Source organism: Python bivittatus, unplaced genomic scaffold (genome assembly GCF_059951505.1).
Source record: "Python bivittatus isolate LINGU-HERP-01145 unplaced genomic scaffold, Pbiv_v1 ctg000480_np1212, whole genome shotgun sequence".
NCBI classification, from domain to species: Eukaryota; Metazoa; Chordata; class Lepidosauria; order Squamata; family Pythonidae; genus Python; species Python bivittatus.
Genome location: NW_028277075.1, coordinates 100548305 through 100563730, shown reverse-complemented (window position 1 = coordinate 100563730; position 15426 = coordinate 100548305). Strand labels below are relative to the sequence as shown.

The following is a 15426-nucleotide window of genomic DNA, read 5'->3' as shown; positions in this document are numbered from 1 at the left end:
GCCAGGTTTCCATTTCCTATGTAAACTCTGTCATACCCTTGGGTCCCCTATGGCATGTTTATAATTATAGAAAAATAGCATTATAATTCTAGTACTGTAACTGCAGTTTTATCATTACTATTATGCTTAACATCACATCACAACATCTGATGTGACAGTGGAGTATGTTGCAAGAGCCAACTATACATCCAAAACCAACTATTCTGAGTCCCAAAGTCTTTAAAATGCAAGATATATGTTTATTATCTTGAGCATCAGCTCAACTAATTCTATTTATTTTCCATGTAATGGTAACTCTAACCATTACCAATTAATGAATTTTTACAGAAATTGTTATTCTCCTGTATAAAAAGCACTATTCCGGTAAGAGATGTGGTCAATTTGATTTTTTTAAATAGAAAATGAAAATATATTCACAGAGATTAGGCAAGAGAAAAAAAAAATCTTATCATTTGGTTTAAATCACTATTTTATATTTACTCTTGACCTGAAACCTATAAAATATATTTTTTCTGAAAATATTTATTTAAAATCAATGTATTTAATCACACATTCTGAACTAGTACTCTCTCAAATTCTTTTCAGGAATTCTTGCTATAAGAAGCTTTTTTTTTTCTTCCAAATTCAGTTGAACATTCTTTATCTGTCTCTAAACACTCAATTTATATTTTACAATTAATACAGTATATAATTTGGAAATACGTAAGGATTTAGGATATTCTGTTGGAGTCAGCAGTGAGAAACACTTGCTAAAGCCTTGTAGCTTATTTATTTATATACTTTATTAATAAATGTGTATCCTTTTAGCAGGCCAAAGCAAGTGTTTTAGTTCACTGCCCAGAGTACCCTGGGGAGATGGGCAGCTATATATATTTGTTAAATAAATACATCACACAAAACCAAGAAACCAGAATTACGATTTAGGGCAAAGTTATGACCCAATGTTATAACTTTGTTATTACGACACAGTCATAACATTCATGGCAGAAATCCTACATTTTTTCCTAATAATAACAATTTTAGAAATCAAATAGAATACAAACTAGTCCTTATCCAGTATTATTATCTGTAAATACCTGATAAGTATATGAAAACCATTCAAATTTAACTGTTTCAGATTTGAATTACCTGGTTTGGAGATCAAAACACTTCCCAAATGATCACTTGAAACAACTGTTTTGCCCTTAAAGTAGGGCATTTCAAATTCAAAATGGCTTGAATTCCAAACATTTTGCACACCTTTCTACCATATCTTTTATTTGATATTATGCAATCCCCTTTTGTTTTAATTCTAGAAAAACAAACATTTTGTTTAAGCCATGGGTACTGATATTTTTTTTAAAAAAAAAAAACTTTGCCTTGGGTACAAGCCTCCTTGCATTAGAATTTGCAACTTGAACGATCTAATTTAAAAACAATGATACTTCCCTGATGTTTGAATTGTTGATGGCCATACAGACTATTATTTTTTTAGAATTCTTTGCAGAATGATTTTCTATTCGGGTGTCTTGCTGATCTGGCACTACAATAAGCAAAAATGTTCACAATCACAGGATATGAATTCACAGGAGCTTTTAGCATCACATATCCTTCTTACCACTGGATCTTTCCTTTCTACCTGACCAACTTGTCCCTTCTCTGACAGCCCTCTGGAACGCAGATGTAGATCAGTGCTATGTGAATATTTTATTGGCTCTAGTAACATGCCTCTCTGTTTTCCTGCAGAAATGCTTACATACATATACATCGATGCTTGATTGTGACCATAACTTAGTAGCATTTTCAAGAGGACAAATAGTTTAAACAAGCTGTTTTAGAAATCAGTGTCTGTTTAGAAATTCTGAAAGCAAAGATTTGCATTAAAACTTCCATTGGGAGAGACTCATAATGAATTCTGAAGCATTTTGCTAGCTTATGCTTCAGCGTTTTCCCCATAACAATTGTGTTTGATCATGGTTCCTTCATTATTATTGTTCCACACTCCAGTGCAGATTATCTGCTTTAAATAGGTGATTACAAAATCCTCCTTAGTGGAAAAATAGAAAAATTATTTCTAGCCCCTTATTTTCTTGTCCTGACATTTTCATTGGAAGCCTTTGTGCTTTAGCAAAAATTGCATTTTCTGTTAATTTCTTCTTCAAAATATGAGTTAACTAATTTTTATGAAATTCAGAATTACTAAATTCAGTTTTCTAATGTTCTTGCATGAAGCATATGATGTCTGGTGTCCTTAGAATGGTGTATGTATTTATCCAACATACATTAAAATGCACAGGCGCTTGTATTATGTATCTGAATTCTGGTAAGGCAGTATCTTCTACAGAGACATTATTGAAGGAATATGATAGTAATAGTTTTATCTGCAGTGACCATAAGCTGATTTGCAGCTTTGATCTAAGCATAGTTACTTAGCCAATTTGCAACTCTATGCATATACTTTATAGTCTGCCTCACTGACTCCTCCTGGGATTGCCACCTTTCACGTTGGCAGGGCTCAGTAATTCCAGTGATTCTGAGTTTTGTGGTGGCATTGCAGAAGATTGGCGAGTAGATAAGTAAGGTGGGCCCCCTTGTACATATAAGATGTATTGTACCTATGCAGAAAGAGTTACTTAGCCAGCTGAGGCAATTTATATATAACTTAGCAAGCTTTGGATTGTAAATTCCTCCATGTGTGCACGTAGAGGTAGTGACTTAGCAAACGTTGCAGATTGCATCATTATATTGTAAATCTGTCGACCTCTGAGCCTTTCATTTGTATTCCTATATATTACAATTCAGATGACGAGATCAGCATGAGTTCTCTAACACTTATTAAGGGGGGTGGCTGGCTGGGAGGGAGCTGCATACTAGAAACAATGTTTCTCATAAAAATATTCTTAGGAAAGGGTCAATTGCCTTGAGTTCCCAAGCTGTTGACAGGATATGTTATCAGAACATCTGCAAGTCTCTCTATTAGAGATGATGCCTTTTTAAAATACCATTGGAAAAGGGTAAACTGTAACCAAGTCACTGATAAGATGTGCTAGCAAGCCATCTCCATGTGTTATTGTTTATACTCCCTGTCCCTTAAAAAGATATGAAAAGGTGATAAAAGCCCCAGACACTTGGAACCTCAGGGTAGACTTGAAGTCCTAGAAGGGTGCTGCACAACTGGCTCAGTGGGGCTGTCTGAGAGTCCTGGCAAGCTGAAAGGGTGTAGACTGGTATATCTTTTTCTCTGTAACTCTCTTCAAAATCCTTTTGGGTATTTCACCCTGGCTTGAGTCCATTGTCTCTGAATCCTAAAGAACCTATTGGCACTGGTAGCAACACAAGAGTAACAACAAAGGAGCTCCTGGTAGCGTCAGCCTTGCCGATAAAGTTGAAAGGAGCATGGGGACGCTAAAAAAAATCCCCAACATTGATGAAGGGACGTAAGGCTAAGCAGGCATGAGTGATGCCAGCCTCCCTAGGAAAAGGAATTCTAGAATCAGAACTCAGAAGGAAGGAACATTTAGATGAATTTGGGTGTCAGATCATGAAACTCCCAGACAGGAAGGCACTCCTCTAATTATAGAGGAAGAGTGTAAAACATAGGCAAGTAAATCTAGTTTTGATGTAGCCAGACCGGTCACCGATGATGCCAATGTGGAAAGAGAAGATCCTTGCTTTACAAGTTGCAACATGAAATATGAAAACGTGAACCAAGAAAAGCATTGAATTGTCAGAGTAGAAATTAAGAGTACCAAACTAGGTGTTTTAAGAATCAGTGGATCAGGCTGGACCATTTTAATTCCAATGATTACCTGATATATTATTCAGGGCAATAATCCTTTTAAAGAAATAGAATTGTGGTGATATTGAAAAGGGACATCACTAACTATCTACTCAGGTATAGCCCAATAAACAACAGCATTAGAATTAATGGATGTGCAGCAACATCCATATTATTTTATTTATGCATTTATTTATCAAATTTATATGGCCACCCATCTCGCAAAAAGCTACTCTGGGCAGCATGTGACAATTAGTTAAAACAATAAATATATAAGAATGATTATTATTAAAATATAAAACAGTCATTATTAAAATAAAAACCACAGGGCACAAGAGAGCAAATATTAACCGCAGTAATAGAACCATCTTAGATGTTATACATTTCTGTGCTCTGGTTATCAGGGCAACAGAGGAAAAATTGAGGAATTCTATAGCAAATTTCAGAAGGTGCTAAACACAACATCAAGAAATGACACAGCATTATTAAAGGGTGGTTAGAATGCAAAAGGTAGGCAGACAGGGGAACCTGGAATCACAGATTTGGATTAGATACATGCAATCATTCAGGAGATAGTTTAATTCGATTAATTGGTGATCCCAGAGAGGGAAACCTTTGATCTCTGATCTTCAATCTGTCTTGTTGCCCATGGCTTCTAGAAGAGTGCCTGATGGTGTTTTTCTTTTTCAGCACACTCCTTTCTCAGATTGCACCCTTGAACACTTTGGCTAGTCTTCTCCCAGTCTCACCCAACATCCCTTATTTGTTTGTTTCTTTGCTTATTCAATTTATAGAGTTGCCTAATTGACAAGTGACTTCAGGCAGCTTACAAAAAGGATTCAAAATGTAAGTTAACAAAGCAATTATAGAACAGAAAAACAATGACCTGACAGTGTAAACTGCCCTTTGCAGGTTTACCAGCCAGCCTTACTCTGGATAGAAGCCAACAGACCAACAGTCCATTTTCAGCCACTGGAACTATATAGTTAGTCCTTGCTTAATGAACCTAACTGGGACTGGCAACTCTGTCGCTAAGCAGAGTGGTTGTTAAGCAAAACATCACATGACCACCCCTCTTAGCGACGACAGTCCTGGCAGCCCCAGCTGCGGTCATTAAGTGAATCACCCGCAGTTGTTAAGTGAGATATCATGTGACTGCAACTTGCACCCTCTTGCCGGCTTCCCCACTGACTTTGCTTGTCGGAAGCCAACTGGGAAGGTTGCAAATGGCGATCACATGATCACAGGACACTGCGACCATTGTAAATGAGCGATGGTTGCCAAACATACAAATTGCAATCATATGACTGTGGGGACACTGCGACAGTCATAAGTGCAAGGACTGGTGGTAAGTCAATTTTTCAGTTCCATCATAACTGAACAGTCACTAAATGTACAGTTGTTAAGTGAGGACTACCTGAAATCCTTTATAGCACTTTAAGCTGCCAGCTAGACTTTCCATTATTCAGGTTCTTTCCCTCAGAATCCTCTCTGATGGTATTTGTAAGACTTCCCCCTTTTTGCCAACTCTGTATCTGTTCTTTCTTCTCCAGTGAAAAACTGTAACTACCTTCTATTCCCAGTGTGTTATCAGGAAAGCAAAGTATAGCACTAGAACACAAGAGTTTGTTTTGGTTACTCTCCTCCCAGCTTCTCCTACAGAATGTGCAAACACATGATCAACCACCACCAAAGCCATGGTGACTGCAGGCTTGTCACAGATATTTTAATGACAGCAAACATCAATTATTTTTCTGGTATAGTATACATCTGTGAAAGCTAGACACTACAAAAAACTGAGAGGAAGAAGATAGATGCCTTCAAATTGTGGATTTGGAGATAGTTACTAACATGAACTGCAAGAAAACCTATCAATCAGCCCTGGACCAAATACAGGCTGCCTGCTCCCTTGAGAAACTCTCATGTGCATGTGACACAAGTGAATGATGGACTAAAAAAAATGATTATGCTTGTCAAGGTTGAGGGAAGTAGAAGAAGGGGAAGACAAAAGATAAAGTGGATAGGTAGGATCAAAGAGATTACTGGAATGCTCTTGAAAGAGCTAGGATTATTACAACAGACAGGTCGAGTGCATAAGAATTTGTCTATGGAGTCCCCAGGAGTTGAGCCCTCTTCAGTTGCTCCTGACTAACTAATCACTGAATACTATACTATGGAACATACTACTAGTTACATCTATACAGCAACGGGCTGCGTGACTCAGGCATGTACAACATGCACATTCTCTCAAAGCATTGGGTGCAACCCCTTTATTGCCCGGGAGTAATTCTTAATGTGATAATGATCATACAAATTGTTTTGAAAGTCATTAAATCTAGGGATAATTAATTTTAAACATACATTAATTCAATCCATTTTGGGGAGTACAGTCCCCTAGCATTTGTTTTCGATTTCTTTTAAAAACGTTGACATTGAACTTTGGATAATATGTTTGTTTGATCATTGGGCTTGACTATAAATGCACATTGCAGAAGTCATTAACTGTGCATTTGTGAATGAAAGAAAGGAGGGGGGGGATAGTTAGAAGTTTAAAGATTATCGATTCCTAGTAGCAATTTGGTGATCTAGGTTATACTTTCTATTACCACTTTGCATCACAATTAAAGTAAGCTTTGCTATAGTGTTTCTCCATTTTTCTCCTCTGGGTTTTGTTTCTGACTGGGAAGCTATATAGCCAGTCATATATTTTGCTGGAAAACTACTAGCTTGCAGTAAGTAATGAAGTGAAAGGAATATTCCTTCTAAGTTTTATGAACAAAAATGATAAAGAATAACTAAAGTTAGAGAAGTACCCTACTATATCAAATTGTTTTTTTTACTTAACTTTAACCCTGCTCTACTATATCAAAAGGTAATAGCAGCAGCAATGCCAAAACTTGGATATGATCTTGTGTGGCAATTTCAACCCTAACGTGTGCTGTTTCTATGCATAAGACTTATATGTTCCAGCTTCTCCATTCAGGTTATTGGAGGCTCCAGGCTCCAGGTCCACATTTTTAAGGGCTTAGTGTAAACCTTGAAAAAACACTGGAAGCTCTTCACGATGCATCTCTTTGGTTCTAAACCTGAAAGGAATGTCCAGTCAAGTTGCAGCTTGGCTGGATCCCAGTGGAAGGTTTCTGGCAACTTGCCTCGGACTCTTCCAAGTTAATGGAGAGGCATTTTGATGTGAAAACTCACACTGATGACCTTCAGCTCATTTTTCACATGTTTTATTCAGAGCCATAAATTGTAAATAAACATAACAAATGACACAGAGTGAGTGTCTCTGAGCCTGTTCAGGTTTTCAAATGATATCTCTTCTTAAACCCTGCAGTATTGGCTAACGTATGCAGTCTACTCACTCAGAAGATTAAATGACTGCATGTTGTAATTAAATACAGTTTTATCGATTAAGTAGGCAGGTTATGTTTTCTGGAGAGACTCAGATTTTTAGTCTTGGGATTTGTTTAGCACAGGGGGAAACAAATGCCAGACACAGTAGCCCTATGTGGGTGTTCAAAATTTCTAAGTGTGTAGGTTGTGGTCTCTGACTTTCCTAGAAAGCCCTGAATTGGAAATATAGCTGCATTGGACTGAATATGGACACAAAGTTCCAGATGATTGTGAACTCTAATTAAGAGAAGCTAATTAAGAGAAACTCTATTAATCAGGTACAGTTGAACAGAGTCAGGTCTTCTAGGTAGAGTACAAAAGTGGCAGAAAAGTTATGGGTGGAGTGATGGAGCCATGGTGTTCATGCCCTCGTCTTCTACATTTACAACTTTCAAATGCCTTAAATTGGCAGGGTTTGAATTTTTCCTGTTTTTCATCAGATATAATGTTACCTCCATGAGTGGTGATGGTTATGGGTATTGTTATTATATATTGATTTGATTGATTGATTGATTGATTGATTGATTTCTATCCCACCTTTCTTCTCAGAGGGCACAATCTAATGTCTTAAGTAGCATATAGTACATTATTTCTTCTGATGGACTTGCTAGAAGTAGGAAAGGTGAGCTATCTAATGACAGGAAGTAGATCTGAACATCTTGTATGGCATTTGTTATTATGTCATTTTATATGAACAGCAACCATATGTGAAGGCTATAGGATAGAGATAGATCAAGTCATTTTGATTTAAGCTCTGAATTCAAAATGGCCTTACATTTACATCCAGGGAAGATTATATTGGCTTCATGTATCAATTTAAGACATTTCATCTCTTAAACCTTATGTATGTATGTATGTATGTGCCTTTGAGTCAGTCTTGACTCCTAGCAACTGCCTGAACTAGTCTCAGCAGTTTTCTTGACAAGGTTTTTCAGAAGTGGTTTGCCCTTGCCTGCTTCCTAGGGCTGAGAGAGAGTGACTGGCCCAAAGTCACCCAGCTGGCTTTGTATCTAAGGTGAGACTACAACTCATGGCTCCTGGTACCTTAAGCACTACACCAAACTGACTCTCAATCCAGAAATTAGCCACTTTTAATTATTATTTATTTAATATATTTTCTACATCATTTGTAATAAGAGATCTACAGTATATCACATCTCAATTGTATAATGCAAGTAAAAAAAATACTGTAATAAAAACAATAATTGAAAACAATATAAAGCACTTAAAGTAGGTGGGGAGAAGACGAAAGCAAAAATAAAACAGAAGCCATTCTTCTATCATTCATTCAGGTATGGACTAGGTGAAGAAAGATATGTTTAATAAATGCCAAAAAGATACAGTCTTTTATCTTCACACATTTCAGGAAGGCTGATTGCATACACCACAGAGAAAACCTACTTAGTTATAATGGCAAGATTAAACTGCATTCTCAGAATGTGCAGCCCAAATCCTGACATGGTTGAAGCAATTAGCCAGGTCTGTAATGAAAGTATGTGTCTTGGTCCCTTATTGTTTAGGAATGTATAGATATAAAAAGCAAATTGTTGAACTTGGCCAGTTAATTGGAACACATTTGCCTCTGCAGAGGTATAATGTGCATAGCCAGGTGTCCTTCTCAGCAATTTCTTTTTCCGAACCAACCACAACAGTGGCTCTGCACAGAGTGCATTACAATAATCTAAACTTGGTGTTTACTAGTGCAGGAAAAGTGTACCAGCCGAAGTTAGCAATAGCTATTTCTCATCAGAGAGATCCCTTTAGCCTCCAGTGACAATGATGACTCCAAAAACACCCCCAAACTACAAGACGGTTCTTTCTGAAGAACTCCATATAGAATAGATATCTTCCCAATATCCATACCTGGAAATCTCCATTTTGTCAGGATTTTGTTTTATTGTCTTTCATCGGTTGCAACCAGACACTAGTTGAAAGTGTACAGAGGCTCTCCTGATTCAACTGTATGAAGGATTAGCCCCAAAATCTGGCCCCAAAATTCCTGATGACCAACCTCAGCGGCTTCAAACAGATATATTAATAGCTTTGGGGGGGAAATGTGCCTTATAGTATTCCATAACATGCTGTAATTACCAGAATGCAGTCACTCTGTACTACTCTCTGGAATTGCCCCTACAAATAGGAGTAGAAAGTAACACATATAATTTAAACCCTGGTGAAGGTTCACAAGAATACCATGATTGACAGTACTAAAAGTTGCTGTGATGTCAAGTAGGATCAGGAGAAACACTCTATTTCTGTCTTCCACAAGAGGTCTTTTTTTTTTTTCCAAATAATTTTATTAAGATTACAGTTAGAAAAGCAAAAGCTAATACAAACTACAAAAAATATAAAAAGAAAAACAAAGTACAGGAAAAAAGAAAAAAGGAAATAAAAAGAAAAATAGGGGAAAAAAGGATAAAGAAGTAACTTTCCTCTTCATCACAACAAGTACAAACAATTTTAGTAAATTATCACCATCTCTTAAGATACAGCAAATGCACTCTTCTTCCCATAACTCATCTCTTAACTATTAACAAAATCTTAAAGCCTCATAATTCATTCCTAGTCAGCAAAAGTCCATTAAGGGCTATCAGAAATAATTTACATAACTATTTTAAACTTGATCAAATAAGCCTACTCTGTATTCCTTCCCCACACTTTTAACAATCTTAAGTTTTAATCTCTTAAAATAATGTCCTTGAGCTTGATTTCTTTTTATCTTCTCTTTGTCTCCTCTCAGCAAATCCTTCAAAGCTTTAACAAATCTCTTCTGTAAATCCAGTAAAGAAAAGAAAAGAAAATCCAAATCATTCTTCTGAATTAATATTTGTATGTCCTTTTCAAATATCAAGGCATCAATCAGTTTCATTTGTATATCCAGTGTGTCATCTTTTTCCATATTATTCTTATAGCTTGTCATATTTAAATCTACATTCAAATCAATTTCAATTTTATCCAGTGTAATTTGTTCTTCTTCTGTAACAGTGTTTGCCCACCATCCATCTATGATGTTAGATATTCTTAAAATTAATTTCTCAGTCCATGAGTCCCAAATCTCCATAAAAGCATCTGCTGTTAAAATATTTTGTTCCATTTTGTATTAATGTGTCCAATCTGAGTGTTCTTCTCCTTTAAGTAATCTTTAGTTTCCTCTGGTCCCCTCTAGTGTCCAACATTTAAAGTCCCTTCTAATTGTGTTATCTTTCCAGCAAACCAAAACAAGGTATTTCATGGGAAGGATTATTATATTTAATGACAAATTCTCATTTCAAAACCATTTGGATCCTTAGTCTGTTTTTAACTTTCCAAAATCATCACTCTGAACCTCCTTTTGCTGATTATTCCCCCCACTCCAAAAATAGTATTTTTCTAAATCCTTAAACTTCTTTCACGAAGGAGAAGGAAACTCACCCAGTGAATGCAATAAAGACTTGCTGTTCTGAAGGTTCTTAATATTTCAGAAACAGTAAAAAATAATTCCAAAGGTGATTAAGAGATGAAGCTCAGCAAAGGTTTTTGTCCATAAAAAAGGCTGTGTTACAACTGTGAGCTAAGATGGAATCCCTGAGTCCCAGCTGCTCAACTCAGAAGCCAATCTCAAAAACGTCTGTTCCTGCAATCTACTCAGAAGAAGCGGCTGTACAAATATGGGTTATTTCATGCTCTATCCTTGCTCCAAAGAGACTTCGCCAGTCCGGATCCTGGATCCAGCCGCAATCTTCACCGTAGATGCCATTCTGTTCAAAAAGGGATGTCTAGCTCGCCATGAATCCTCACCGGAAGTGAGGTCTTCTAACAAAACATCCCTCACTGATTTTGTCCCCAAACAAGACCTGAACCCAGATTTAAAAGAATTAAGTAATATTGTCTCCAGAAAGTCTGGAGCTGCACAAATATCACTTCCTTAAGCGCTTTGACCAAAAAAGACCCAAATTATTTGTGAGTGGGCACTGGTTAACATAATACACTGGGCCCAGGGAGGGTTTCTTCAGAAGTGAGCAGACTACTGCCTCTTTTAAGTCTGGCAGCATGCTTCATCACATGAAGAAAGTAAGGAAGATGCAGAAAGGCAGAAATATGCAGGAATCATTACACAGGCAAAAGGGACAGAAACATTTTTAAAGTCCGGAACAATGAGATAACATTCAGAAGCTGCTCAGGCAGGGGCCTCCCTAATTCACTGAAGAATAAGAAGGAGGAGGTAGAATACAATCAGACTTACAAGATTCTGTTATTACAGCCAACCTCAATAAAATAGTTTTAGCCTTCCTGTGGAGGTGATTTCTTGGTCTGCTCCATCCAGTGGGGCTGACATCACACAAGGATGTATTTGCCACTCTGTGAATAGACCCATCACTGTTTGGCTAGCTTGAATAAGCCAAGATGGACAAGGATGTATGGAAAGCAAAGCAGCTATAAGAATCCTGCCCATGCCATCAGGTGATCCCACACAATTAAACCAGATATCTCAGTACTGATTGACTGATTATGTGCCATCCATTCTCTTAGTGACCACATAGATAGATCTTCTCCAGGACAGTCTGTCCCTGACTTGGTCTTTCAGATCTTCCAATGGGGCACCCATTGCTGATATAACTGAGTCCATCCATCTTGCTGCCAGTCATTCCCTTTTTCTCTTTCCTTCTACCTGTCCCAGTGTTATAGACTTCTCAAGAGAGCTAGGTCTTCACATAGTATGTCCAAAATATGATCATTTGAGCCTGGTAATTTTTCCTTTGAGTGAGAACTCTGAACTATTTGTTCTGTAAGCCATTTGTTTGTTTTGACTATCCATGGTATTCTCAGGAGTCGTCTCCAACACCAAAGTTGAAAAGCATCAATACTCTTTCTATACTGATTCTTCAAAGTCCAACTTCCGCTTCCATAGAGTGTCATAGGAAAAAACTATTGCCTGCATGAATCTGATCTTTGTAAGTATAGACACAGCCGGGCACCTGAATATCTTTTCCAAGGCCACCATTGGTATTCTACCAAGTGCTGGTGTGTGACGTATTTCTTGACTGCTGGTCCCTTTGGTGATAGTCAATCCTACAAGGCAGAAGCTATTCACTACTTCAGTATCTTCCTCGTCAATTCTAAGACTGCTTGCGGTACCTGTTGTCATTAGTTTGGTCTTAGTCCCATTTTTCACCCCTTGACTTCTTTTACAAGAACTTCCAGAACTTTTGCATTTTCAGCTATCAGAGTAGTGTCATCAGCATATTCTTCCTCCAGTTTTAAAGCCATGCCCATCTTTTTCTAATTCTGCTTCCCTCAAGATATATTCAGCATGTAAATAAGCAGAGAGTATATACTCTTGTCTCATTTTTTGGTGACCTGCAGCCAGTCTGTTTCACCATGTTCCAGCTGAATTGTGGCTTCTTGATCTGTGTGTAGGTTTTGTATGAATACAATGAGATGTTCGGGGATTCCATTTTTCCAAGGACATTCCACAGCTTCATATGGTTGACACAGTGTATTACTTTCTGCAATCAGCGGAGCACATATTTACTTATTTTTGGTATTCTCTGGCTTTCTTAATTATCCAGGGTGTATCAGCAATAATGTCTAGTGTTCCCTGGCCTTTTCTAAAGCCAGTTTGAACATTTGGCATCTCTCTTTCCGTGTAGAGTTTAATCTACATTGGATGTAGATTAGATTAGTATTATTTTGTAATAGTACTAAGTATTATTTTACTAGCACATGAAATTAAGGATATTGTACAATAGTTACACACTCTATTAAGTCTCCTTTGTTTGGTATTGGCGTGTAGACTGATCTATTCCAATCTGTTCATCAGTGTGTTGTTCTCTACATTTGGTTGCATAGTTTAGTTAGAACCTTTGTAAATTCTTCTTCTGTTGCTTGCTATATTTTTTAGATATTCCATCAGTTCCTGTAGTCTTCTGACTTGGCAATGACCAGATTTAACTTAATCTTCTAATACTGGAGATTAGAAGATCTGTTTGTAACTTTCTTAGATCAAAATCTTATTTAGCTTTTTGCTGTTTATTTAGTTCATAAGCTCGTAATTAATTTTTCTTTTGTTCAGAGTTGAAACTAAACTCACCTGGCAACTTTTCAAACTTGTCATTCCAAAGGTCTCTAATAGCTTTAAGATGGTTAATAGGCAATTTCTGAAAGTGATTAGAAAATGAGGCTTGTGAACTTAGTGTCCTTTAGAAGGCTCCACCACGGTTGCAAGCAATATGGCTTATCCCTTTGTCTCCCAGCAAACCCATGGAAAACCACTGTCCTGCAGTCTCCTTGTGAAGAGCAGCCATCCAGAGCATATGTGGGTGATCTCCCATCCTTTCCTTATCTGGAGAGGTTCTGAAAAACCAGTCAACTCACCAGTTCTTTGGTCTTTCTACAGTCATCAGCTCCACTTTCACAGAGACATCTTCAGTTCGCCATGCCTCCCCTGGAAGTCCCAGCACTCACACTCCTCTGTTTCTGGAGCTGTTTTGTAAAGCTCTACACCTGGGCTGCCACACACAGTGGGCTTGTTATGGTTTGCAGGCTTACTTGGGTTTGAAGACTCTAGTCAGGCTATTTTCCTCCCCCATCTCTGAGCTCTGCCTCTCAGCCGGTCTTGCAGCTCCAAGAATTACTGTTTTCTCTTGTTTGAAGACTGCTACTGAGGTGCTTGTCTTTGGGTTGGAGGTTTCTCTTTCCCACATCTCTGCTGTCTTCCTGGCTTGACTCCCTTCTTGACATACCCACCACATGCTTGCTTTTGGTTCCTTTTTATGAGACAAACTCTCCAGTTAAGGAGAGGGTGGGGCTGTTTTAATCCTCCTCCCCAGGCAGCACCAAGATTCTGGGTCCCAGGAGGGAAAAGAAATGCCTACTCACTCTGGGTGGTGAGTTCACTCTTCCACAGAGCTCTTCCATGTCCTTGTACCAACGATATAGTGAATTTGATTTTTGTTTACTCAATCTAGTGATGTCCATGTATATTCATGCTGTTTTGGTTGTTGGAAGACTGTTAGTGATGAAGAAATCATTGGATTAGTAGAAACTGAGAAGTTGTTGTCCTGCTTTATTTCAGTTTCCTAGGCCATATACTCCAAGTAGGTTTTGCTCCTTAATATTTCCAACTTTAGCATCCCAGTCTCCAGCAGCAAACAGCACATCTTGCTTGCATGTTCTGTCGATTTCAGATTGAACGTGACCATAAAACTCATCAACTTTCTCTTCTGCATCAGTGGTTGGAGCATAAACTTGAATAATCTTATTAAAGGGTTGTGTGCAAAGTCTAATTGATATGATTCAGTCCAAGTACTGCTCTTACTATATCTTCCTGGCTATGAAAGCAACACTGTTCTTTGTGATGTCCTGAGTAGTAAGCAGTATGATCTTCTGAAAGAAAGTATCCAATTCCAGGCCATTTCAATTCACTGATGCCTAAGATGTTAGCGTGTAGTTGATTCATTTTATCTTTCACTGTTTTGAGCTTTCCCATATCCATGTTTCTTACATTTCAAATTTCCATATTCTGTCTTTACAGCTTTGGATTTTCTTTTCCTGCATGGCAACATCTGGAATTAGACATCTCAAAGGCTTTAATCTAGACACATCATAAACACCATTAGTACTCTGAAAAATCCTCAGTTCTTCCTCTGTAGAATATTGAATACTATCTGACCAAGGGGCCATCATCTGGCACTATATTGTCAATCACTTTATATTGTATATCTGCATGGTTTTCTTGGTAAAATACAGGAGTGGTTTACCATTTCCTTTTCCCACATAGTGTGAAATGATGAAATGATGCCTTTGCCATTATTGCTAAAGTGATCATCTGCCTCCAGCGTCCTCCTATATTGTTGCTGTCCTAAAGAGATGCCTGCTTGCTTTAGCTAGGCAGCTGGGATGATCTTCACGCCTAGGGTGACCCTGCTAGGATAATTATGCTCTTTACATTCTTCGCTCATCCGTCTGAAACACACACACACACACATGCACGCACACTGCCATGAGGAGGCAGCATAGCAAGAGTTGGGGATGTCTACAGGAGTGGGAGGTCAAAAAAGTTAAGATGGTAGCTGCAACTGTACAGTCTAAACCCCACCACTTTTTATATGTTTCTGTAATGTATATAAAAAAAGGCAGGACTTGTTAATGATCCCTATCTTAAAACAAGTATTTCTTTTTTTCTTGCCATGGTGCCTGTCTGGAGTGGTAGGGAAACCTCAAGTATCTGGAAACATATTTGCCCAAAGTGAATTGGGTTATATTCACACTGGTAGGTTGGGGCAAACTTCTAA

The 15426-nt window shown here is 37.8% G+C and overlaps 1 protein-coding gene across 1 annotated transcript in view; it reads left to right on the top strand.

Annotated features, from left to right (window-relative positions):
• Window positions 1-15426, top strand: part of CCDC148 (coiled-coil domain containing 148) — a 97610-nt gene that overhangs the window by 56841 nt on the left and 25343 nt on the right. The window lies entirely within an intron of this gene.